Source organism: Lactuca sativa, chromosome 7, assembly GCF_002870075.4.
Source record: "Lactuca sativa cultivar Salinas chromosome 7, Lsat_Salinas_v11, whole genome shotgun sequence".
NCBI classification, from domain to species: domain Eukaryota; kingdom Viridiplantae; phylum Streptophyta; class Magnoliopsida; order Asterales; family Asteraceae; genus Lactuca; species Lactuca sativa.
Window position 1 is genome coordinate 39,482,009 of NC_056629.2, and position 14,498 is coordinate 39,496,506.

General features: G+C 39.2%; 1 non-coding gene across 1 annotated transcript; it reads left to right on the top strand.

The window, feature by feature from the left end:
• Positions 1–9,616: 9,616 nt before the first annotated feature.
• LOC128127487 (U6 spliceosomal RNA) lies at positions 9,617–9,722 on the top strand. Its single transcript, XR_008225277.1, has one exon. It is a non-coding gene; the product is annotated as a U6 spliceosomal RNA (small nuclear RNA).
• The last annotated feature ends 4,776 nt before the right edge of the window (positions 9,723–14,498 follow it).

Below are 14,498 nucleotides of genomic sequence, written 5' to 3' on the forward strand. Positions count from 1 at the left end.
ATCCCCTTAAGTCCCTAGGGTTGATCTTTTATCAGCCTCCAAACCCCCATATCAGCCCTTGTGAACCCTAATCGTCTTTTCCTCTCATTTGTGAGCTAGTGTGGTATTTTGGAGCATTAGAAGAAGAAAAGTTGGAAGAAGGAAGCAAGGATCTAGCATGCAAAGCTCTTATCTTCAATTTGGCACTCTTTTGGACCTTTGTAAGTGTCCAAGATTCGATTTTTATTCCCCTAGGTAGCTAGATCTTGAGTTTTGTCCCTTTTTATGCTTATTATTGGGTGTTGCAATGGATGGATCTCATAAAGCTTGCAACTTTATGAATCTCCAGGTCAAGGTGACCTTGTAGTGGTTTGGATATAGTCTTTAGCCAAGTTTTGATGTCATGCATGGAGTCTAGGTCATAGTTTCCCTTTTTAACCCATTTTGGGTTCAAGACATGCATTGGACATGCATGTCTATAAAGCACCAACCTTTGGGATGATTTTGAGGCTAGTATATCTTCTAGAAAGGTTAAGTTCCACATTTCAAGGATTTTGTGCTTAATGGTTAAGCCCTTGAGTCTTCAAGCCTTGTGGATGGGTTTTTGAATACTTGGAGTAGCCCCAAAGGATAAAGTTGGAAACTTTATCCTTTTTGATAGACTTTGGAGTTTAGATTTGGGTCTTGGAGTCCCTGAAATCGTAGGAACAACCGAATGCATTAAGCTCGGGCAAACTCGACGAGTTCGCAGGCTAACACGTCGTGTTGACTGGGATTTTCCCGACCATCTGATTTTTATAGAAACTCGACGTGTTTAGTGGTGCACTCGGCAAGTTGGGTCAACATGGACTGTTGACCTTGACCGTTGACTTCGATTTTGACCATGGTTGACCGAGTTTGACTTTTGAGGGCATTCTGGGTATTTTGGGATTTTTATGGAATTAGTCACATGGTGGTTGTAGGCATTTGAGTCAAGAGCTCAGATTCAGAGTCAGGCCTTATCAGTTCTACACTACTTGTGAAGTGAGTGTTCCTCACTGTACTTGTTGGGTCAAAGGCACCAAGGCCATAATTGAGTATTGTTGTGATCTGTTAGATCTGTATCCTGGTAGATATGATGACGTTATGCTTAGTGATCTATAAGATCTGCCTGTTTGTTTGTTGTCATGTTATATGTTTATGTGTAATGTATATGTCGACATGTTATGTGTGGTTGGGTTGAGGCGGTGCTGCTTTGTGTTGAAGGCTAATAGACCTAGGGTGTCTCGGATAGACTGAAGGCCAGTGGGGCGTACCAGTCATGCCGAAGGCCCGAAGAACGTTCCAGATAGGCTGAAGGCCCGAGGTGGCGTACCAGTCATGTTGTAGGTTCTGTGAGCGTACCAGATAGACTGTAGGCCGGTAGGTCATTCTAGTCAGACTGAAGGCTTTGTATGCATGTTGTTTATTTGTATTATCCTGGTTTTTGTGTTGTGTTGGTACTTCGGGGGAGACTGACTAAGCTTTGGGCTTACAGTTTTAGATTATGTTTCAGGTACTTCAGAGGATCGCGGGAAGACGAATGCATGATCGTGCACCTCCTCATGTTTCATTTCACGATTTTGGGATTTCTCTGATGTTGAACTTATTTTGGAAACAATTTGTAAACAATGATGGTTTTGAGTAAATTCTAAAAGTTTAAATTTTTTGAGAATTTTATGAATGTTACACCTTGAGGTCGTCTTTCGTCCCATTATCAATACGAATGAGCTACAATAATGACATAAAATATCAATGCAACTCTATATCTAAATGTAATTGTGGTAATGAATCAAAGATTATAGTAAGTTGGGAAAAGGATAACCCGGTTCGAAGGTTTAGGGGCTTCCCTAATTGGATGGTAATTTTGACTTCTTTATTTGACTTTTTAATTAACTTCGTTTTATTTAATATGGAATATGCAATATCTACAAAAGAAATGCAAGTACTTCCATTGGATTGACAATGATATGTAGATACTATGGTAAAAACATATAACAAATTGAAGGCAATGAACAATTATAAATGTATTGGAATCTTGAAGTGGAAAATGAGATGGCTTCATACTAAACTAAGGTTGAAATGTAGATAAATAAATGGATCTATAAAATTCGAGAATTGATGTTGATATTTAGAAAATGAGAATTAAATTTGAAAGCATTAAGTCCAAAATAGTTAAAAGTTTACGATTTGTATTTAGGGGTGTAATTGTAACAATTCCTCTTTACATATTTATTTAACCGGTTCGTGTATTTGTGTTAATGTAATGATATTTTTGGCTTACTAGTAAATGATATAAACTAAAGTACAATGGTATAACTAAATCAGATCTTAGTTAACCAAATAAAAGGTAAAAATCATTAACTTCCATTAGTTTGATATGAAACAAAAAAATCATATGTATCCTATCAAAAGTAACACACTAGAAAAAAAGCTTTTCACGACAGACAGTGTCTGTCGTAAATTCTCATAGACGATAGATAAATGTCAGTCATTGAAAGTCATGTCATAAACAGATATGACATGCATTTGGTCTATCATAAATTTACGACATACATTTATGACCTACAATTATGACAAGCATACACAACATGCATTTTACTACATATATTTACAACTGACTTTGTATGTCGTAATTCATACCATTTTTATAACTTCTTGACAGACATTTACGAAATTTTGTACCTCTTATTTTTGACAAATTTACGACATACATTTATATGTAACCTTTTTTTTGAAAATATATAAGATTTTTTCTATATTCATAGCAAATATTACTCAAACTAAATTACATATTGCATGTCTCATAATGCAAAATAAAATATCATACATATACAAAACACAAACCATAGTGTCGAATATAAAAATATATTCCAAATTCATCAAAAGGTAATTGTTAAATACATATCACCAATAAATAAAGGTTGTAACATAAGTAATCCATTATTCACGCACCTTATCCAGACACCCCCAATTCACTACTCGTGTGCCCGTATTGTTGAATGCTCTAAGTGGATCATGACTTCCACCCGAAACACCAACTGTAACGACCCAATTTTCATGACCAAAAATTTCGTTTTAAAAAAAAACATTACTTTAGAAAATATTAAAAGCTAAAAACATTGTCTGATCAAATCATAACACAAGTGAACCATGTCTAAAAGCCAATTCATACATTCAATCAAAATATCAGAGTACAAATCCCAGTGAAGCTCGTAAATGCGGAAACCGGAGAGTGTGTGTGTGTGTGACATGCTGCTACCGCGCCGGCTCCTTTCCCCTAGCTGAGGAGGTACCTGAAACCAAAACTGAAGACTGTAAGCACAAAGCTTAGTGAGTTCCCCCATCGTACCACATACCATACAAACACGTAACATACATACTGCCAGGCTATTTTGGGGTGCCTGACTACCCGGTACGGCCGTTCTGGGGTGCCGTCCTACCCGTGTCAAGCCATTATGGGGTGCTGACTACCCATGTCAAGCCATTCTGGGGTGCTGACTACCCGTCGATCCTAACAACCGACCACAGGGACTGGTCCCCTCATACTACCTCTATCGCATGTAACATAACAAGCCAACATGCAAACATATCATCATATACCGTCAGACGTATCTGGGGTGTCTGACTACCCGTCGGTCCTAACAACCGAACTCGACTACTATCACATACAACGTATCATGCTAGCATATAACATATCAGGTAGTAGTAAACCTAGATGATATCACAAAGACAATCATCTACCATACGTCTCCTACTGGTGGGTCGGCGTTGTGGCCTTAGACCCACCGCTACTGGAAGGTAACTCACCTCGAAGTAGCTGCTGATCTGATCGGGAACTGACTGCCTACTGCTGCTACTGCTGCTGCTCCGGAAATCCTCCGGCTGCAATTCCCACAATATACCCAATCAAACACTGCGCACTGACCTTTGGGTAAAAAGACCATTTTACCCCTGACCATGCCCTAAGTCAAAGTCAGAGTCAACTTTCAGTTGACCCGACTCGCCGAGTTGGCTTTCCAACTCGCCGAGTCCCTATCCAGACGACTGCCCTGAATCCCGGTCCTACCCGTCGAGTTAGGCGACGACTCGACGGGTTTACCTTCTCAACCAATATTCAAGTCCTTCATCCTACTCGCCGAGTTGTATGAACAACTCGTCGAGTTCATCTTCATCCGATAAACACTGATGCTAAGACTCGCCGAGTTGTACGAACAACTCGTCGAGTCCATCTTCATCCGAAGAACACTTATGCTGAGACTCGCCGAGTTGTATGAACAACTCGCCGAGTCTGTTCTTGATCTAAGGAGGTTGCCTTGAACTCGCCGAGTCAGGGCATTGACTCGCCGAGTACCTCCATAGATGAGTTAAGCTTCCGACTCACTGAGCCACACCCCGTGACTCACTGCTCACTCGACACTACGAAAAGGGGACAAACTCGGAGACTCGCGAACAGACTCGCCGAGTCATATGAACGACTCGCCGAGTCGTTGCCATGCATCCACTAAATACACAGATTTGCTCGATTCCAGACCATGCCATTCACAGATCTGGACTTCTAGGACACGAATCACACGTAAAGTTTCCAACTTTACGTGTGGATATTCACCAATATGGATTTTAGGGCTCAAAATTTCTCAAAAGGGTAGATCTAGGGCTAACAAGCAACATGGGGCCATAAAGCTAACAGATCTGAGCTCCTGGAGCTCAATCTTGCCTAGATCCAGAGGCCAAACATCTTATTACGACATACAATGCACATACAAGCTTGGGGATTTGACCAAGAAGGACCCAAATGAAGTTTTAAGCATAGAATCAAGGGAAAAACGGGTTATACCTCAAAGGAACTGCTGGAAGAACACAAATAATGCCTGGATGGCTTCCCTTCTTCTGGATCTACTTCCTTCCTCCTTCCAAACCTTCAAAAACACACACACTAACCTCAAACTCTCAAAGAATAGCTTAGAACGAGAGATACAGGGCTTTAAGGGTCAATGGGGGCCGACTTGGGGCTGATAAGTCCTTTAAATAGGGTGCAAACCCCTGAAACTTAGGGTTTCATCCGACAGCTATGACTCGCCGAGTCCAGGATATGGACTCGCCGAGTCGCCAACTTAAACGTCTCCCGGGTCCCGCATCCACTCGGCGAGTCGGACCTATGACTCGCCGAGTCCAAGGCTAAAAGAAAGGAAATACTCAAATAACATTTACGTACCAGGAACCGGGTGCTACACCAACCCTATACACCCCTTTCGCTACTCCGACTATGCGAAACACAAGTGTTCCGCGATGTCATTCAAGATATGGTACCAACAATGTCGTACATCCATAACACCTCCCAATCCAGCATGATGTTTGTACTAGTCGTTCTCGGTAGGACCACACCACTCCAGTCTACGAACATTATAATGATAGTGTACGTATACCATGTTTTGCGTGATCTTCTAGATAGACCGAGCGACTAACACCAAAATGGCTTAAGCTCTTTTTATTGGTCGTCTTTCAACCTAATAGGTTACTAAAGGTATCCGGATAAGGTTTAAGGCAAGTATCATAAACTACATAACGCCCCACAAGATTCAACAAATCATCATGTAAAACATGAAATTACATACAATCAATAAATATCATCATATTCACCAAATTCATCAACAATTCACCAAAGTATAGTCAACTATCATCATTTCAATTAAATTTATTGTAACACCCCAACTCTCAGGTATAAACTTCATAGTATTTTATTTATTTTAAAAGGTCTGCTCGACGAGTTGGATGCCCTGACTCGTCGAGTAGGAACGAATTTGGCCACGGGTTTTAAGTGACCAACTCGACGAGTAGGAGGACACAACTCGACGAGTTGGAGTTGGAGGATGAAACCCTAATTTTCAGGGTCTAACACCCTATTTAAAGGATCATTAGACTCCCTTCACCGTCCCCTTGAGCTCTGAAAACCTAATTCACATGTGCTCTCCATTTTGTGTGATTTTCAATCTTGGAAGGTGATTTGGAAGAAGAAGGCTTGAAGTATAAGAAGATTGGAGCATAGAGGAGCTGTTGGACCTGACTCTTTCGCATATTGGCATCATTTTGAAGGTAACAAGTCGTTACCTTGACTTTCCTCCTTCTATATTTCTTCATGTTTAAGATTAGGGCTTCTCTAGCATGTATGTGAACCATTTTCGGGTATAGACTAGGATTTGAAGTTGCAACTTCAGATATGAACTTATCTTGGTCTCTATAGCTATAAAGTTTCCAACTTTAGCAAGTATGAGCCATCCCCTTTGAGTTAAACCCCAATTTGAGTTTAGATTTGGAATTCTAAGCCTTTAAGACCTTGCATCCACATAAAGTTTGCAACTTTACGTGGAATCTGTGCCTTAGGAAGATAGATCTACAACTTGGAGCTTTGGGGTGGCTTAAAATCGTCTGAATGAGTAATGGATTGAAGGGACTCGACGAGTTGCATGGTCAACTCGATGAGTCGGCTGAAAATTGCCTGATGATGGTTTCTGCATGGACTCGGTGAGTCGGTGAGACGACTCGACGAGTCAGATGGGGTTTTCCCCGACTTTTGGACATGCTTGAAATCGACGAGTTGCCTGGAAACTCGACAAGTCAACTAGGGTTTTATGACTCCGTGAGTTTTGGAAGGACTCAACGAGTTAGTGAACTGTACTCGACGAGTTGGGTCAACATGGACTGTTGACCTTGACCACTGACTTTGACTTTGACCAATGTTTGACCAGTTTGACTTCTTAGGACATTTTGGTACTTTGGAATTCATGGGAATAGACCATTGGTGATTATAGGTGTTGGGGTTTGAAGTTATATTTGGAGGAGTTGACAGTATCATTCTGAGCTACTTGTGAGGTGAGTTCTCCTCACTATACTCAAAGTTCTAAGGCACTAAGGCCGACCCTTTTTGGATTGTTATCCTGATAGGATATGTTATTATGATCTGTTAGATCACTATCTTGGTAGACATGATGATGTTTATGCTGGTATGATATGTTAGATCGGTATCCTGGTAGGTAGAATGTTATATGCTGTTATGATCTGTTAGGTAGGTTTGCTTGTCTATAGACTGTTATATGAATATCATATATATATATATATATATATATATATATATATATATATATATATATTCACATGTTTGATTGGTGGTTGAGGCTTATCTGCTTTGTACGAGAGCCAACAGACCTGGGCATTCCAACCCGATGGTTGTGGGTCGTGAGTATTTGTAACGCCCGTAGATACGGGCTAGTCAATTTAGAGACGATAAGCGTCAAAAATGACTTTCTGAGGAAAGATTATTTAGAAGGAGTAATCTTAACTAAGTTTTAGTTTATGTTACGAGGTTTCCGAATATATAAAGAATGCTGAAATCGGAGTTATAACGAAGAAGTTATGACCTATCGAAGTTTCGCGACAAAACCGGCACAACACAACGCGACGTAAATAGTGAATTTACGTTAGAATGCAATTTAGTTGTAACAATATAAACGAGAATCGAAGATCTTGTCGATACTAGTCCGAAGGAAAGACAGACGAAAACGGACGTCAGACGAAGGAGTTATGAGTTTATAACGGAGTTTTCCTGTCCCGGCCTACTAAAAATAATATAAAAATAACATAATAAAAATAAAGTCAAAATTAGCCAACGGAGTCTAAATGAAAGTTGTAGATCTTGTTTTTACCTACGCGTCAATATAAAGAACGTTGAAAACGGAGTTCGTATGCGAAAGTTATGAATTTATGAAGTTCGGGGCGCGAAACCCCAAAACTGTCAGATACCACGACGTGGCAAGCAATGCCACGACGTGGCAAGCAATGCCACGACGTGGCAAGTCTTCTGACACCTCTTGGAGTCCCCTAAACGCAACTTATGATGACGCATGCAGCAACGATCAAGTCCACGACGTGGAAATAGTGCCCACGACGTGGAAAATGAGAAATTTGCCCTATAAATAGAAATCAACGGCCATCCGAGTTTGGTTGCTCATTCTCTCGTCTCTCACCCGTATTGCATCGATTTACGTGCAAAGAAATACCCCCGAAGCCCCGGTATCATCCCGAGACCCGAAGCAAGTCTCGAAGCCCGAAGATCCCGAGAAAAAAAGAGTTTCTGAGCCGAAGCTCTGCCTGCGAGAAGCCCGGTGTGCGAAGTGATCCCGGTTTCATCGAAGAATACTACTTTTAAAGTCGTAGTGTTGTCCGATCATCTTCTGATCAAGTGAGTGTGTAGTTACTTTCTTCTAACACATAGATATGAAGTATTTGCTAGGAAATACGTGCTATGTGTTTATACATTGTTTATATACTTGAGATGGATGCTAAATGAATGTTTTATACGAGTTTTTAAATAGTTTTAAACTGTATATGTAATTTATATCTACAAATATGTTGGGTAGAACATGGGTAGATGAAATAGTTGGTGTGTAATGAAATAATGTGATAAGAGATAGGTGAGGATATATTGGTGATGATAATTAGTTGATGATAGATAGGTGATGAATTACGAGTCCAAATGATGTTGTGGCTGCGTATTCATGCAATGATAGTCTAACCTTTATTATGAATTACGAGTCCAGGTGATGTTGTGGTTGTGTATTCATGCGATGATAGTCTAACCCTTATTATGAATTACGAGTCCAGGCGATGTTGTGGTTGCGTATTCATGCGATGATGGTCTAACCCTTATTATGATTTACGAGTCCAGGCGATGTTTTGGCTGCGTAATCATGCGATGATACCCTAACCCTTACTAGAAACATATTGAGGGAGTGATCCCCGAATTAGTATTGTCTATGCGATGTAGGCAATGATCCTTAGGAAAATTTCATAGGAACAAACATATAAGGAAATAAGATGTAAAGAGATGAGAGGTAAACATGATATAGGAGATGACCCTTAGGATAATATCTTTAGGGAAGATTAAACGAAGATAATGGGGATGTGTAATTGGGTTGATTGTTTGATGATTAAACCTAATATAATATTTTATTGTGGGTTGAAAACCCTATATGCTCACCAGGCTCCCAAGCATGACCCACTCATGTAACATCCCCCTCTGGCACGTATCACAATATTGTCCGCTTTGGGCCACTCGGCACGAGGACTTCCCAGGGGGTCACCCATCCTGGTACTACTCCCGCCCGAGCACGCTTAACTGCAGAGTTCTTATGGGATCTGCTGCCCTCACAGCTTTAAAACGCGTTGTGATAGGGAAGGTATCCACACCTCTTATAAGGAATGCTTAGTTCTCCTTCCCAACCGACGTGGGATCAGATCTAACCCACTTTCACCCCCCCCCCCCCCCCATTATAGGATTCGACGTCCCCGTCGAACACATCGACCCGTGCCCTGGCTCTGATACCATTTGTAACATCCCCCTCTGGCACGTATCACAATATTGTCCGCTTTGGGCCGCTCGACACGAGGACTTCCCAGGGGGTCACCCATCCTGGTACTACTCCCGCCCGAGCACGCTTAACTGCAGAGTTCTTATGGGATCTGTTGCCCTCACGGCTTTAAAACGCGTTGTGATAGGGAAGGTATCCACACCCCTTATAAGGAATGCTTAGTTCTCCTTTCCAGCTGATGTGGGATCAGATCTAACCCACTTTCGGGGACATCCGATAAAATTGGAACGATACAGAGAAGATTAGCATGGCCCCTGCGCAAGGATGACACGCACAAATCGAGAAATGGTATCAGAGACAGGGCACGGTTCGATGTGTTTGACGGGGACGTCGACCCCTATAATGGGGGGGGGGGGGGTGAAAGTGGGTTAGATCTGATCCCACATCGGCTGGGAAGGAGAACTAAGCATTCCTTATATGGGGTGTGGATACCTTCCCTATCACAACGCGTTTTAAAGCCGTGAGAGCAGCAGATCCCATAAGAACTCTGCAGTTAAGCGTGCTCGGGCGGGAGTAGTACCAGGATGGGTGACCCCCTGGGAAGTCCTCGTGTCGAGCGGCCCAAAGCGGACAATATTGTGATACGTGCCAGAGGGGGATGTTACAACTCAGTTTTCTTTGCATTACAGATAATGGCACAAGATTATAGGTTGGTTGACTTGACGAGAGAGTGTGGATTATAGACCAGTAGTTATAAATAACTGTTGTAAGGTTTGTATTGTACTGTTTATGCTTTTGGTCTGTATTGAAACATGACATCCCAAGGTTTTATTATTTAATGAAAATACATTCTCTTTGAGAAATATTTTGATAAATGGTTATCATATTTTGTTTTTGGGACAAATTCTGCAGTTGTTTTGTTTGAAAAGATTACTCTGATTTTAAAACGAAGCATAAACAAATCGGTCTTTTCGGGCCGTGAAATTGGGGATGTCACAGTATTCCATCCCGATGATGATTGGACTTGTAGTATGTGGGCATTCCAACCCGATGGTTGTGGACCGAGAGTATTCCATCCCGAGGATGACTGGACCTGTAGCTTGTTGGCATTCCAACCCGATGGTTGGGGGTCTAGGGTATTCCAACCCGATGGTTGATTGGATCCATAGTATGTTATTTTTGATTATGTGTATATTGTTGTGTGTATGGGTATATTGGGGGTAACTCACTAAGCCTTCGAGCTTACATTTATCGATTATTGTTTCAAGTACTTCCGATGATCGCGGAAAGGCGAAGGCATGATCGTACAACTCCTCATATTCCATGTTTTTATGATTTGATTATGGGAAACTCTGACATTATAACATTTTGAAAACAAGTTTTGTAATAAATAATGGTTTTGAAATATCTTAAAAAGTTTTTAATTTGCTTGAATTTTTATGGGTGTTATATTCATGCTACCATACCATAAACATTATAATCATCAAAGTGGAGTCAAATATCAATTTGGACCCTAAGCATGGAAACTAGAAAGCAATCATATCAAATTAACACATCAAACTCAAACACAAAACAATGACTAATTTTGACATAAAATGAATCAATGATCTGTACGAAAATGTACTTTGCGACTTATACATATTTAGTGAGTAAAACTGCTAACTCACCTTAGCCTCGATGAATCCTTTAGTAACTTCAAGTTTTGAGCTCTCTTGAAGACGTCAAGACCTCGCCTAATCATATATATCATCAAGTTATTAAGTGCATTCAAAGTTTATAAGTTTAGCTTAACATATTTTAATTTTATATTGTATTTCTTATAATTCCAGCCATGACCACTGTTCAGTGTTTTAAGCATAAAATAGAATCTGTAACTCCGATTGAGCTGATCCTAGACTTTCTAAAAACTAGACTCGATTTCATATAACTTCATTAGTTTGAAGCATCAACCAATTCTACCCATATTTATAGCTACAACCATCGCAAAACGGGATAAAGTTGTTGTGCATCATTATGATATTGTCCAAAATCAAGAAACAAAAAAAGGATTTAGCCAAAGGGATTAAGATTACTAAAATTTAACCCATTTGGCCTTGAACAAGTGTATTAAGACCTGCATTGAGTACTTAATGAAAACACCAAACATATTATTGAAACTTGATTGAAAGTTTGATGCTGTAATTGCACCAAACATAAAACTCAACAATAACCAAATCAATACTCCATTATACTCCAATTCAAAACACATACTAGGATGACTCTTGGGTGGAATATAGGAAATAATTATGTGTCCTACAAAGATGTTATTTCAACCCTTTAATTGTGGTTTAAGGGCAACAAAAATACAAGACAAAACAATCAAAACTTTCAAGACTTTTCAAACTAGATGTTGACATCTTTTTTCTATAAAACAACCACATATTAAACGATATTGCAAGACCTTTAGCGACTGTTTTGAGAATGTTAAAGAGAGTTCAAAACATGTATTGTATGCAAAAAAAATCACACACCAAAAACCCCAATGATTGAAGGTGAAAGAAGACGATATTTTGACACCAAATGGAGACAAATGATTCTACAACTCTAAACAATTCTTAAGCGCCATCAACAACATATAAAGATACATTTGGGTAGAATTTTGTTAGTAAACTAATCAATAATATGTCCCTTAAAAGCTGGAATTCGGCCATACCACCAATCACGAGAATTTAGAGTGATTAATTGAGCCAAAACACATAATCGGAGCTCCATATTCTCGCCAAAGGCTCTAGCAATTGAATTTTAATCATATGAGGAAGAAAGAATCAAGTCTTACCAAGTTGTATAGTCAATTTTAGTAGCCTCAAATACACCTTAAGAAACACGTCGATGCCTCCCTCACCTTGAAATCGACGCAACATCGCCTGCCTTCCTTCTCCTTCACATTCAATGTTGCCTTCTTTTCTTTCTCTACCGGTCGATGCATAAATCAAAGCCCAAGAAACGATCGGGTTTTGTTCTTGGTGCACGTAAGAAGTAAATGAAGCAGCAGAAACAAAATATGCCTTCAAGACCCCTCGATTTCTATGCCATGGGGGTTAAAGCCGTTTTTTTTTTTCTGATTGGTCCTTCGAGTTTTAGTCTTAAACCCCTCCTACCTAACCTTAATAACTTGGCATTTTAAGTTTAATAAATGACACTTCAACCCCTCAATTTCAATTAAACCTTTGAATGACTTATATTTATCCTATATAATTCCATAAATCAATTTAATTAAACCTTTAACTTTTAATTATTAAATAACATCATTTTTATTTAATTTGTTTTTTATAACCTTAAAATCAGAATAATCCTATGAAAATAAATATTCGTCTAACGAAAAGCTAACGTCGTTAACAAAAGGATTTCCGGGTTGTTACAGACTCCATCCCAATGCTAGATCTACAACCTTAAGTGCATTAAGTCCTTAATATGACCCTAACTTGCTCATGGACCCAAAATAGCCCCAAACATTACTCTTTTCTCATTCTCAGAAATCTAAGGACCATTTGAGAGTCACAACAAGCTTTGGAGTTCCTCAAACTCAAAGAGCATTCATGGAAGGGACCAAAAACATCTAAGTGAGCCCAAACTTTAAACAAGAAGAACAAGGATCAAGATGTGAACTTTATACCTCCAAAAACTCCAAAATCTGAAGGGAATGAGGGTTCCAAGCTAGCTCCTTGCTTCCTTGCACCATAATAAACTTCCTTCTTCTTCAAGTTTCACCATAAGCCAAGAACAAGACCTCCAATCAATCAAACAAGTTCACAAACATGAAATAAGGCTAGGGTTTCATTGAGAGAGGTTGGATGCTGAAAATGATGCCTTATGTCATGAGTTAATGGCTTTAAATATGGAAGAAAATCTAAAAATCATGGGCTTAGGCTGCAACTACTATCACGTCGTGACAACCATCCCCGAAACACGATCTTTAATTGTCATGCCACGTCGTGACACCCTTCATGTCAGGTCGTGGCATATGGTTTTTCCTCAAAAACCATACATTTGACTCCTTTATACCATCCACTGATCCAATATGGGAAATGGGTGTTACAAATAACATTATTGTCCTAACTTGTTTCACTCTCGTCACTGCACTTACACCTTATTGTACATCACCATGTCCTTTAAACCGACCATATACTTGTACTTCATCACATACATATACTTCCTCATCTACTTATGGGTTAAAGAAACGATCAAAATTAATCAAAATCAGATTCATACATGATGGGCGTCCCAATTTATTAGTTATTGGATTGCTTTATAAGTGCTTGAGTCTCACAATGTCTTTCATTTCATCCTTAATATCCCTTTATTTTTCATTTCCGTTCTTAATAAATATTGTTTATTGTCGACTGTTATTCTACTAATTCATTAGTAGAGACACATGAGTTATTGTTTTGTTCTTCCCAATATAGTAATAACCACTAACCATGTGAACTAAAAATTGCCCATGAGATCTAATCTTTGGGCGAGTACGTTTTCTTCTAGTACCTTAATCTTTGCCATTTACTGTAAATACATGCCATTGAGTATGTCAATAGTTTGATTTGATCATATATTTGATCATGTTTGATATAACATCAATTCCTTAATGTTCATAAATGTGTTTTGCAAGATTTAGCACATCATCATAATTTCTTATTGTTCTCTTACCAAAATCCAAATTAATCTATGAATCACAAAATAAGAGTACAAAACCAATACCATCACTATACGAAAAGTTGTTCCATCCATCTCATGCATAGAAAACTCAATATTATGTAACGAGTTTACGAAATTATGCGTTTAAAACATGTTTTTATGACACAATCATGAAACAAACGGAAAAAAAAACAAAATACATAATCCATGTTCGAGCTTAGCAATACAACAAATGAAGTATGAAATCTAGTTGCTTCGAATGATGAACATACAACAAATCGATTTGACATCAATATGTGCACATAAGAACGTTTTGGTTTTTTTGATACACCTACAAAAATGTTGAAATTAATTTATTAAATATTTAAAGTCCGAAAATAATAATATTTAAAGCATAAACGATAAACGATTTGGAGATTTACCGTTAGGTTAAATGTTTACTCGAAATTCAAAATCCCCCAAAAACCC